Source organism: Chrysochloris asiatica, unplaced genomic scaffold (assembly GCF_000296735.1).
Source record: "Chrysochloris asiatica unplaced genomic scaffold, ChrAsi1.0 scaffold00205, whole genome shotgun sequence".
Classification (NCBI taxonomy): domain Eukaryota; kingdom Metazoa; phylum Chordata; class Mammalia; order Afrosoricida; family Chrysochloridae; genus Chrysochloris; species Chrysochloris asiatica.
The window spans coordinates 1644888-1655501 of NW_006408723.1; the positions used below are offsets into that span (position 1 = coordinate 1644888).

General features: G+C 38.3%; 1 protein-coding gene and 1 pseudogene across 1 annotated transcript in view; one reads left to right on the forward strand and one right to left on the reverse strand.

Moving 5' to 3' along the window:
* SHC3 (SHC (Src homology 2 domain containing) transforming protein 3) overlaps positions 1-10614 on the reverse strand; it is a 460599-nt gene that overhangs the window by 97404 nt on the left and 352581 nt on the right. The window lies entirely within an intron of this gene.
* LOC102814903 lies at positions 6366-7514 on the forward strand (annotated as a pseudogene).

A 10614-nucleotide genomic window follows, 5' to 3' on the forward strand; every position in this document is an offset into this window, starting at 1 on the left:
ACTCACTCATCTCTGCCAAGAAATTTGGAAGGCAACTATCTGGCCAACTGATTGGAAGAGATCCATATTTGTGCCCATTCCAAAGAGAGGTGACCCAACAGAATGTGGAAATCATCTTTGATATTTAGTAAAGTCTTACTAAAGGTAATACAGAAACAGCTAAATGGATACATTGATAGAGAACTTCGAGAGGTTCAAGCCGGATTCAGAAGAGACCGTGGAATGAGGGATATCATTGCTGATGACCGATGCATCTTTTCTGAAAGCAGAGAATATCAGAAAGCTGTTTATCTTTGCTTTATTGACTATGCAAAGGCTTTCAATTGTATGGATTATGACAAGCTATGGACAACATTGCAAAGTATGAGTATTCCAGAACACTTAATTGTGCTCATGAGGAATCTCTACCAGGACCAAGAGGCAGTTTTTGGAACAGAACATGGGAACACTGAATGGTTTAAAATTAAGAAAGGTGTACGGCAGGCTTGTATTTTTTCACCACACTTATTCAATCCGTATGCTGAGCAAATAATCCAAGAAGCTGGGTCATATGAAGAAACACGTGGCATCAGGATTGGAGGAAGACTCATTAACAACCTGTGATGTGCAGATGATACAACCTTGCTTGCTGAAAGTAAAGAGGACTTAAAACATTTACTGATGAAGATCAAAGAGCACAGCCTTTGGTATGGATTACATCTCAATGATAAGAAAAGAAAAATTCTCACCACTGGACCAAAAAACATTCTTATCACAGAGAAAAGATTGAAGTTGTCAAGGACTTCATTTTTCTTGGATCAACTATCAACTCTCACAGAAGCAGCAGTCAAGAAATCAAATGACGTATTTCATTAGGCAAATCTGCTGCACAAGACATTTTTAAAGTGTTGAAAAGCAAAGATGTCAACTTAAGGACTAAGGTGCGCCTGACCCAAGCCATGGTATTTTCAATAACCTCATATGCATGTGAAAGCTGAACAGTGAATAAGGAAGACCATAGAAGAATTGATGCTTTTTTTTGAGTTATGGTGTTGGAGGAGAATATTGAAAGTGCCATGGGCTGCCAAAGGAATCAATAGATCCGTTTTAGAAGAAGTGCAGCCAGAGTGCTCCTTGGAGGCAAAGATGGCCAAACTTTGTCGCTCATACTTCAGACATATTGTCAGGAGGAAGCATCACTGGAGAAGGATATCATGTTTGGTAAGGTGGAGGGACAGAGAATTAAAGGAAGACACCCAACGAGATGGATTGGCCAAGTGGCAACATCGATGGACTCAAGCGAGGCAACAGTAGTGAGGTTGGCCCAGGATCAGTCAGTGTTTCATTCTGCTGTGCTATGAGTTGGCATCGACTTGATGGCACCTAACAACAACAACAACCACTTTACCAAGCATAATGTTTTTCTCCAGGAACTGGTTCTTCCTGATAGCATGTCCTAAGTATGAGAGACAAAATCTTGGCAACCTCACTTTTAAGGAGCATTCTGATTATAGTTCTTCCAATATGGATATGTTTGTTCTTCTAGGAGTCAATGGTACTTTCAATATTCTTCTCCAACAGCATAACTTAAATTCATTGATGCTTCTTCAGTGTTCCTTATTCACTATTCAATTTTCACAAGCCTGATTTAACAGCACTTAACAACAACAACAATAAAGCTATTAGAAATAAAACAGAATGTGTCAAGTGCACCTTATTCCTCAAACTGATAAATCTTGGCTCTTGAACACTTTAAAGAGGTCTTGTGAATCAGATTCCCTAATGCAGCGCATCCTTTGATTTCTTGACTGCTTTTTCCATGAATGTTGATGGTGGATTCAAAGTCTTTGCCAACTTCTCTCATTTCTCCATTCATCATGATATTATTTAGTCATCCAGTTGTGAGGATTTTTATATTCTTTGCATTGAGAGACAATCTATACTTTAGGCTGTGGTGTTAGATCTTCATTAGTATATATTTTAAATCCTCTTCACTTTCAACAATGTTTTGTCATCTGCATTTCACAGGTTGTTAATGAATCTTCCTCCAATCCTGATGCCATATTCTTTTTCACATAAGCCAATTTCTTGAATTATTTGCTTGGCATAAAGATTTAGTAAGTAGAGTAAAAGAATACAGCCCTGGCACACACCTTTTCTGATTTTTAATCATTCAGGAACTCCTTGTTCTGTTCTAACAACTTCCCCTTGGTCTATACGCAGGTTTCTCATTAGCAGAATTAGGTGTTCTGAAATACCCACTCTTAGCAATGTTATCCATAGTTTGTCATGATTCACACAGGTGAATGCCTGTACATAGTCAATAAAGCACAAGTAAACATTTTCTGGGAATCTATGCTTTTAGCCAAGATCTATCATACATCAGCAATGATTTCCCTCATTTCATTTCCTCTTCTGATACTAGCTTGAATTTTGAAAGTCCCCTGTTGGTATACTGTTGTGGTCATTTTTTATCTTTAGCTAAATTTTTCTTGCATATAAAACTAATGACATGTCATGCCTTTCACATTTCTTTGAGTCACCTCTTTTTAGAATGGGCACAAATATGGATCTCTTCCAATATGTTGATCAGGTAGCTGTCCTCCAAATTCCTTGGCATAGATGAGTGAGTGCCTCCAGTGCTGCATAAATTTGTATTTCATCAATTACTGAAGCCTTATTTTTCACCAGTGCCTTCAGTGCAGCTTGGACATCTTCCTTCAGTATCATAGGTTCTTGATCATATGCTATCTCTTGAAATGATTGAACATTTACTATTTCTTTTTGGACAGTGACTCAATTTCTTCCATCTTCTTTTGATGTGTTCTGCACCATTCAATATTTTTTCCATGCTGTTGTTGTTAAGTGCCATCCAGTCATTTCCGACTCATAGCAACCTTGTACAGGATTTCTGAGGATCAGCTGGTGGGCTTGAACTGCCAAACTTGTGGTTTAAAGTACAGTGCTGACCCTACAGCACCACACCAGGAGTCCATTTTGTCCATAGACTTCTTCAGTTCTGTTAACTTGAACAATGGCAAGTTTGTTCTCTTACTTTGGTTTTCTAATTCCAAGTTTTGCACTTTTCGTTATAATACTTGACTTTGTCTTCTTGAGGTGCCTTTGAAATTTTCTTTACATCCTCATTTCTTCCATTCACTTTAGCATCCCTATGCTAGAGAACAAGTTTCAGAGTCTCTTCTGTCATCCATTTTGGTCTTTTCTTTCTTTCATGTCTCTTTAATGACCCTTTGCTTTCTTCTTGTATGATGTTCTTGATGTCATCCCATAAATCATCTGGTCTTCAGTCATTAGTGTCTAATGTATCAAATCTTTTTTGAGATGGTCTCTAAATACTTGTGGGTATTTAGGTCATATTGACTCTCATGGACTTGTTTGAATTTTCTTCAGCTTTAGTCTAAACTTGATATGAGTAATCACTGTGCAAATTTAAATAATAGTAGTATTAACTGGTCTATTTGGTTATTGTTGTTAAGTTCTATCCTGTCGGTTCTTACTCACAACAAGTGAGTGTAGGGTTTCTGAGGAGCAGCTGTTGGGTTCGAACTGCTGACCTTGTGGTTCCCAGACCAGTGTTCATCCTACTGTGTCACTCCAGGAGTCCACACCAGGGGTCTATCTTGTAGGTGTACGGATACTATTCTATCACAGAAAGAATTTTCACTTCAACATAGATCTTGAAATGTTCTTTTTGACAATGAATGTGGCATATTTTCTTTTGAATTTATAGTTCCCAGCATAGTAAACTACATGATTGTCAGATGCAAGATGGCCAATGCCAATTCATTTAAGCTTACTAATGCCTAGGATATTGATCTTTATGTGTTCCATTTCATTTTTGACAACTTCCAATTTTCTTAGATTCATACTTTCCATATTCTAATTATTAATGGATGCTTGCAGTTGTTTCTCATTTTGAGTTGTGCTCAGTAGGAAATGAAGGACCTGAAAACATTACTGTATTCATTTCACTGTAGTTAATACTACTTTGCAGAGGCAGCTAATCCCCTGTCATATTTTGAGTACGAGGATCTTATCTTCCAGCATTGTATATGAGAAGGTTCCACTGTTACATATAAGGTTTTCATTGGCTAAACATTCAGAAGCAGTCTGCCTCTCCTTCTTCCTAATTTGTCTTAGTCTGGAAGCTCAGCTGAAATCTGTCTACGATGAGTGACCCTGCTGGTATTTAAAATGCCAGTGGCAGAGCTTGCAGCATCACAGCAACATGCAACCACTATAGCCTGACAAACTGACAGATGAGCAGTGAATATATACCCTAGTGTGGCACTATAAGATCAACACTGGACTGTTAACCACAAGGTTGGTGACTTAAACACACCAACCACTCCATGAAAACCTTATACAGAGTCACTGTGAATCAGAACTGACTTGACAACAACAATAAAAACATATACAGAAAACCTCATATTTTTGTTGGGCTGTAATGGCCCATCTTATGGTTCACAGTCCAGCGTTTATCCTATGGAGTCACCGTGCTTTCATATGTGTGTGTGTGTGTGTATACATAAAAGCATAGTATATATATATGAGAGAGAAAGTGAGTCCTAGTGTGGCACTGAGGATTCATGCACTGGACTGCAAAGTCAGTTTGAACCACAAGTTGGTGGTTCAAGCTCACCAGTCGCTCCTAGGAAACCCTATACAGGGTTTCTATGGGTTGGAACCTATGCTATAGTACTTGACAAGAACAAATATATATATATATATATATTTGACAAGAACAAATATATATATTTGAATCACTGACCTTGTGGTTCAACTGACTTTGCAGTCCAGTGCATTAACCCACAGTGCCACCCCGGGACTCACAACAAAAATACAACAGACATGGTTGAAAATTCTGGCATCCTGAATGTCAGAAGAAAGGTTAGAAAAGTGGATAGAGTATGTGCTGGGAAAAGAGACTGAGCAGAATGAGAGAGAGAGAGACTGACTGATGAACAGCTAGCCAGACGAGGTTCTACCATCTTGTGAGCAGTTTTGGCAGCAGATGGAGGCCTGGCAGAACAGATTCATGCTGGTGCCAGGAAAGGTTCAATTTATTCTTTTTCCTCACACTCCCCAGGTGACCAGAGGTGTGGCCAACTCCTACTTCGTCCATCCCCAGAACAGACCCTGCTTTCCAGGAGTTCAGAGCCACAGGGTTGGGAGTCAGGCCAGTGTAAGTCAGAGGCCACTGCAATGCTTTATTGTGCATTTTGGTGTCTAGATTCAGGTTGGCTCAGCTTCAGACCTACAAAACCCTCAGAGCCAACAGACCGGTCACTCTGCCCTGAGCTTTCCTGTGGTCCTAACAGACACTGAAACTAGCTCTATCAAGGGTCTCCATGAACTACTTCCAGATTGAGCGCCCTGAGCATAGATAACACTGAGGTCAATAGGAACTCCATCTAGGATCAGTAACTCTGTTGCCACATCCCTTCCACAACCATCTTGTGAGCTCCTTGAATTGCAGGAGACTACCAAAGATTTCTCCCCTCCAGGTTCAACAACTGTGCTGTTTATTTCTACGAGTATGACAACCCCAATGTACCAGAAACAACAGTGAATTTTACATCACATGAAGAAACAAGAGAGAATGGCTCAAACAAATGACCAAGATAAGAGTCAGAGAATGTTTCTGAAGAAGGAAAGGTAATGGAACTAACTGAAAAAGAATTCAAAAGAATGCTAATTAGGTACCTTCAAAGGATTGATAGAAAGTTCAAGGAAAGCAAGAACACAATAAAAATTTTAGAAGAATTCAGGAAAATACTACAAGAACAGACAAAACAATGCAAATTTTGAAACAACACAAAACCTGCAATTAGAAATCCAGATGATTAATACTAAGATCTCAGAAATGGACAATACATTGAAAGATCAAAGGAGTAGATGTGAAGTAATGGAAGTCCACATTAGTGAGCTTGAAGATAAATCTCTCAATACTAGTATGCTAGAAGAATAATCACAAAAAAGAATGAAACAATCTGAAGAAAGCCTAAGAGTTATATGGGACACCATGAAGAGGAACAATTTACAGGTGATCAGAATTCCAGACCAAGAAAAGACAAGCACAGAGAAAATTGTTTAAGAGTTAGGGGAAGAAAATTCCCCTAACATCAAAAGAGAAAAACCAGAAATATTTAGTAAATATTATCAACACAACAGAAATGAAATGGAAACACAAACAAAATAAACTAAACACAGAAGATTATAATGGAACAAAGAAAGCTGCAGCACCACACACACACAAAAAAAAAACATGGAAAAATGACAACAATCAATTAATACCTGTTTATAATTACACTAAGTGCAAATGGATTAAATGCACCAGTCAAGATACATAAAGAGGGCTTCTCATCATGGCGGACCCTAGAGATAAGGCACTTCAGGACTACCGCAAGAAGCTGCTGGAGCACAAGGAGATCAACAGCCATCTCAAGGAGTTAAGGGAGCAATTAAAAGAACTTACAAAGCAGTATGAAAAGTCTGAAAATGATCTGAAGGTCCTACAAAGTGTTGGACAGATTGTGGGTGAAGTGCTTAAGCAATTAACTGAAGAAAAATTCATTGTTAAAGCTACAAATGGACCAAGATATGTTGTGTGTTGTCATCAACAGCTTAACAAAAGTAAGCTGAAGCCAGGAACAAGAGTTGCTTTGGATATGACTACACTAACTATCATGAGATACTTGCCTAGAAAAGTGGATCCATTGGTTTACAACATGTCTCATGAGGACCCTGGGAATACTTCTTATTCTGAAATTGGTGGACTATCAGAATAGATCCGGGAATTAAGAGAGATAATAGAACTACCACTTACAAACCCAGAATTATTCCAGCATGTGGGAATAATACCTTAAAAATGCTGTTTATTATATGGACCACCAGGTACAGGGAAAACACTCCTGGCATGAGCTGTTGCTAGACAGCTGGACTACAATTTCTTAACGGCTGTGTCTAGTTCTATTGTAGACAAATACATTGGTGAAAGTGCTCATTTGATCAGAGAAATGTTTAATTATGCTATGGACCATCAACCATGCATCATTTTTATGGATGAAATAGATGCTATTGGTGGTTATCATTTTTCTGAAGGTACTTCAGCTGATAGAGAGATTCAAAGAACCTTAATGGAGTTACTGAATCAAATGGATGGGTTTGATACTCTGCATAGAGTAAAAATGATCATGGCTACAAACAGACTGGATACACTGGATCCTGCTTTGCCTCGACCAGGAAGATTAGATAGAAAAATACATATTGATTTACTAAATGAGCAAGCAAAACATGGTGAAATAGATTATGAAGCAATTGTAAAGCTTTCAAATGGCTTTAATGGTGCAGACCTGACAAATGTTTGCACTGAAGCAGGTATGTTTGCAATTCGTGTTGATCATGATTTTGTAGTACAGGAAGACTTCATGAAAGCAGTCAGAAACGTGGCTGATTCGAAGAAGCTAGAGTCTAAATTGGACTACAAGCCTGTGTTCTTGATGGCTGCATGACAGACAGTGGCTTAATGTAAAAATAAAGTTAAGGAAAATAATGTATGTATTGGCAAATATCTCGTTAAAAGTATGAATAAAAATGTATGAATAACATCTTAAAATTAATAATTTGGTAACTATACTTTTAAGAATGGTACAGAAGAAATTTGTATGTTTGTTAATGTTGCATTTCTTGCAGCAGAAGTTAAAAAGGAAGGGTGTGTTCATGCATTTTGTATTTGCTGTGTGAGCATTTTGTAAACCATTAAAATGGTTTAAGATAGTAGAAGAGAGTATTTCTTATGACTTAATTTTATATCATTGTTTTCTTCATCCCAAAAAGTTTAATAAAATGTTTGATTTGGTTCATCTAAAAAAATACATAAAGAGCAAAATGGGTAAAAAAAAAAAAAAAAAAAAAAAAAGATCCTTCAATATGCTATCTACAAGAGATGTCTCAAAGAGATGGAGACAGCCTAAATGTCCATCAGCAGAAGAATGGGTAAACAAACTTTGGTACATACACATAATGGTACACTACAAAATGCTGAAGAACAATGATGACTCTGTGAAACATGTCACAACATGGTTGAACCTGGAGGACATTATGCTGAGGGAAATTAGGCAATCACAAAAGGATAAACATTGTATATGAAACCAATGTTGTAAAAAGTTTAAAAATAAGATTTTCTAGATAAAAGAAAAATATGTGATGGCTATGGGGTGGGGGAAGGTGGAGGGGAAGTAAAATTATTCATGGGCTAGAGGGCAGACACATGTTAACATAGGGCAGACAATATACAAGAGGGAGTTAGCAGAGGAAAGATGAAGGTAATAAGAGACACGAGGAAGAATTCAACAGTTGAAGTGAATAGAGGTAAATTCTGTTAACTGTTGGTGCATGGAGGGGACTGCAAACATGTAATGATGCAAACTATTTGATTTGTTGAATGTAAAATTGATGATCTGCTCTGTAAACCTTCACTCAATTCACAATAAAAAGTTAAGAAAAAAAGAAAACACCAGTCAGGCGCACCTCAGTCCTCAAACTGATATCTTTGCTCTTCAACACACACACAAAAAGGTCTTGTGCAGCAGATTTGCCTAATGCAAAATGTCCTTTAGTTTCTTGGCTGCTTCTTCCATAAGTGTTGATGGTGGATCCAAGAAAAATGAAGTAGTTGACAACTTCAATATTTTCTCCATTTTTCATAACGTTATTTATTGCTCCAGATGTGAGGATTTTTGTTTTCTTTACATTGAAGCGCAATCCATACTGAAAAGGCTGTAGTTATTGATTTTCATAAATATTTTAAGTCCTCTTTGCTTCCAGCAAGCAAGGTTGCATCCTTTATATATGTTGTTAAGTGCTATAGAATTGATTCCAACTCATAGTGACCTTGTACAGGGTTTCCAAGAAGCAGTCTAGTGCTTATCCTCCTGCAATATTGATGCCACGCTTTTCTTCAAATTATTTGCTCAGCACACACTTTTCCTTATTTTAAACCATTCAATGTCCCCCTGTTCTGTTCAAATGACTGCCTCTTGGTGTATTTACAAGTTCCTCAGGAGCACAATTAAGTGTTCTGGAACACCCATTCTTCACAAGACTATACATAGCTTGCTATGATCCACTCAGTCAAATGCTTCTGCTTTCAATACAGCACAAGTAAACATCTTTATGGTATCTCTGCTTTCCACCAAGATCCATCTAACAACAACAATGATATCCCTAGTTCCATGTCCTCTTCTGAATACAACTTGAGTTTCTGGCACTTCTCTGTTGATGTACTATTGCAGCTAATTTTTTTTCTTCAGAAAAATGTTACTTTCCTGTGATATTAATGATATTGTTTGATGATTTCCACATTACATCTTTGGAATGGGTACAAATGGATATTTTCCAATCAGTTCTCTTTGTACCTATCCTCCAAATTTTTGGCATAAATGAGTGAGTGCCTCCTGTGCTGCACTGGTTTGTTGAAAGATTTCAATTTTATTCCCATCAATTCCTGGAACCTTGTTTTCACCAATGCCTTCAATGCAGCTTAGACTGCTTCCTGAGTGCCATTGGAGCTTGATCATACGCTACCTTTTGAAATGGTTGAACATTGGCCATTTCTTTTCAGTGCAATGATTCTGCATATTCCCTCTATCTTCTTCTTCTTTTTTTTTTTTTTTAATTGTGATTTGAGTGATAGCTTACATGGGAGAACATCAGTTTTACACTCATTGTTTCATTGCAATGCTTACAATGCAATGATACCCTCCATGCATCATCATTCAACAGTATTTGCTTCTATTCTCTCTGGGGTTTGGGGGGTGGTCTTGGGGGCGTTGAAGGGCAGATTCTGCAAGCCTGCCTCCTGGATGCCAGCACACAGCTTTTATCTTCCCATGAGTCTAGATTCCTTAGCTTTTCTATCTCTCCATGTCATCATCTCTTTCTCCATCTCTGGTGTCGCTGCTTCTCTGGATATTCCGCTTGTGCTCGTCCCCTTTGATGGTCCTAGGGTCCTCTATTCATGGACTGTAAAATGAACTACTCCCCCCTTAATGTTACAAAACTTCTACCTTTACAGTTGTGACAGTCACAATTAGTCATTATAACAATTTGTTGTTGTTGTTGTTAGGTGCCATCAAGTTGGTACCGACTCATAGCAACCTTATGCACAGCACAACAAAACACTGCCCAATCCTGGGTCAACCTCACTACTGTTGCCACACTTGAGTCCATCGATGCTGCCACTTGGCCAATCCATCTTGTTGGGAGTTTTCTTCTTTTTCTCTGACACTCCACCTACCAAACATGATATCCTTCTCCAGTGACTGGTCTCTCCTGACACTATGTCCCAAGTATGAGAGACACAGTGTGGCCATCTTGGCCTCCAAGGAACACTCTGGCTGCACTTCTTCCAAAATGTATCTATTGGTTCTTTTGGCAGCCCGTGGTACTTTCAATATTCTCCTCCAACACCATAACTCAAAAGCATCAATTTTCCTATGGTCTTCCTTCTTCACTGTCCAGTTTTCACATGCATATGAGGTTATTGAAAATACCATGGCTTGGGTCAGGTGCACCTTAGTCCTCAAGCTGACATCTTTGATCTTCAACATT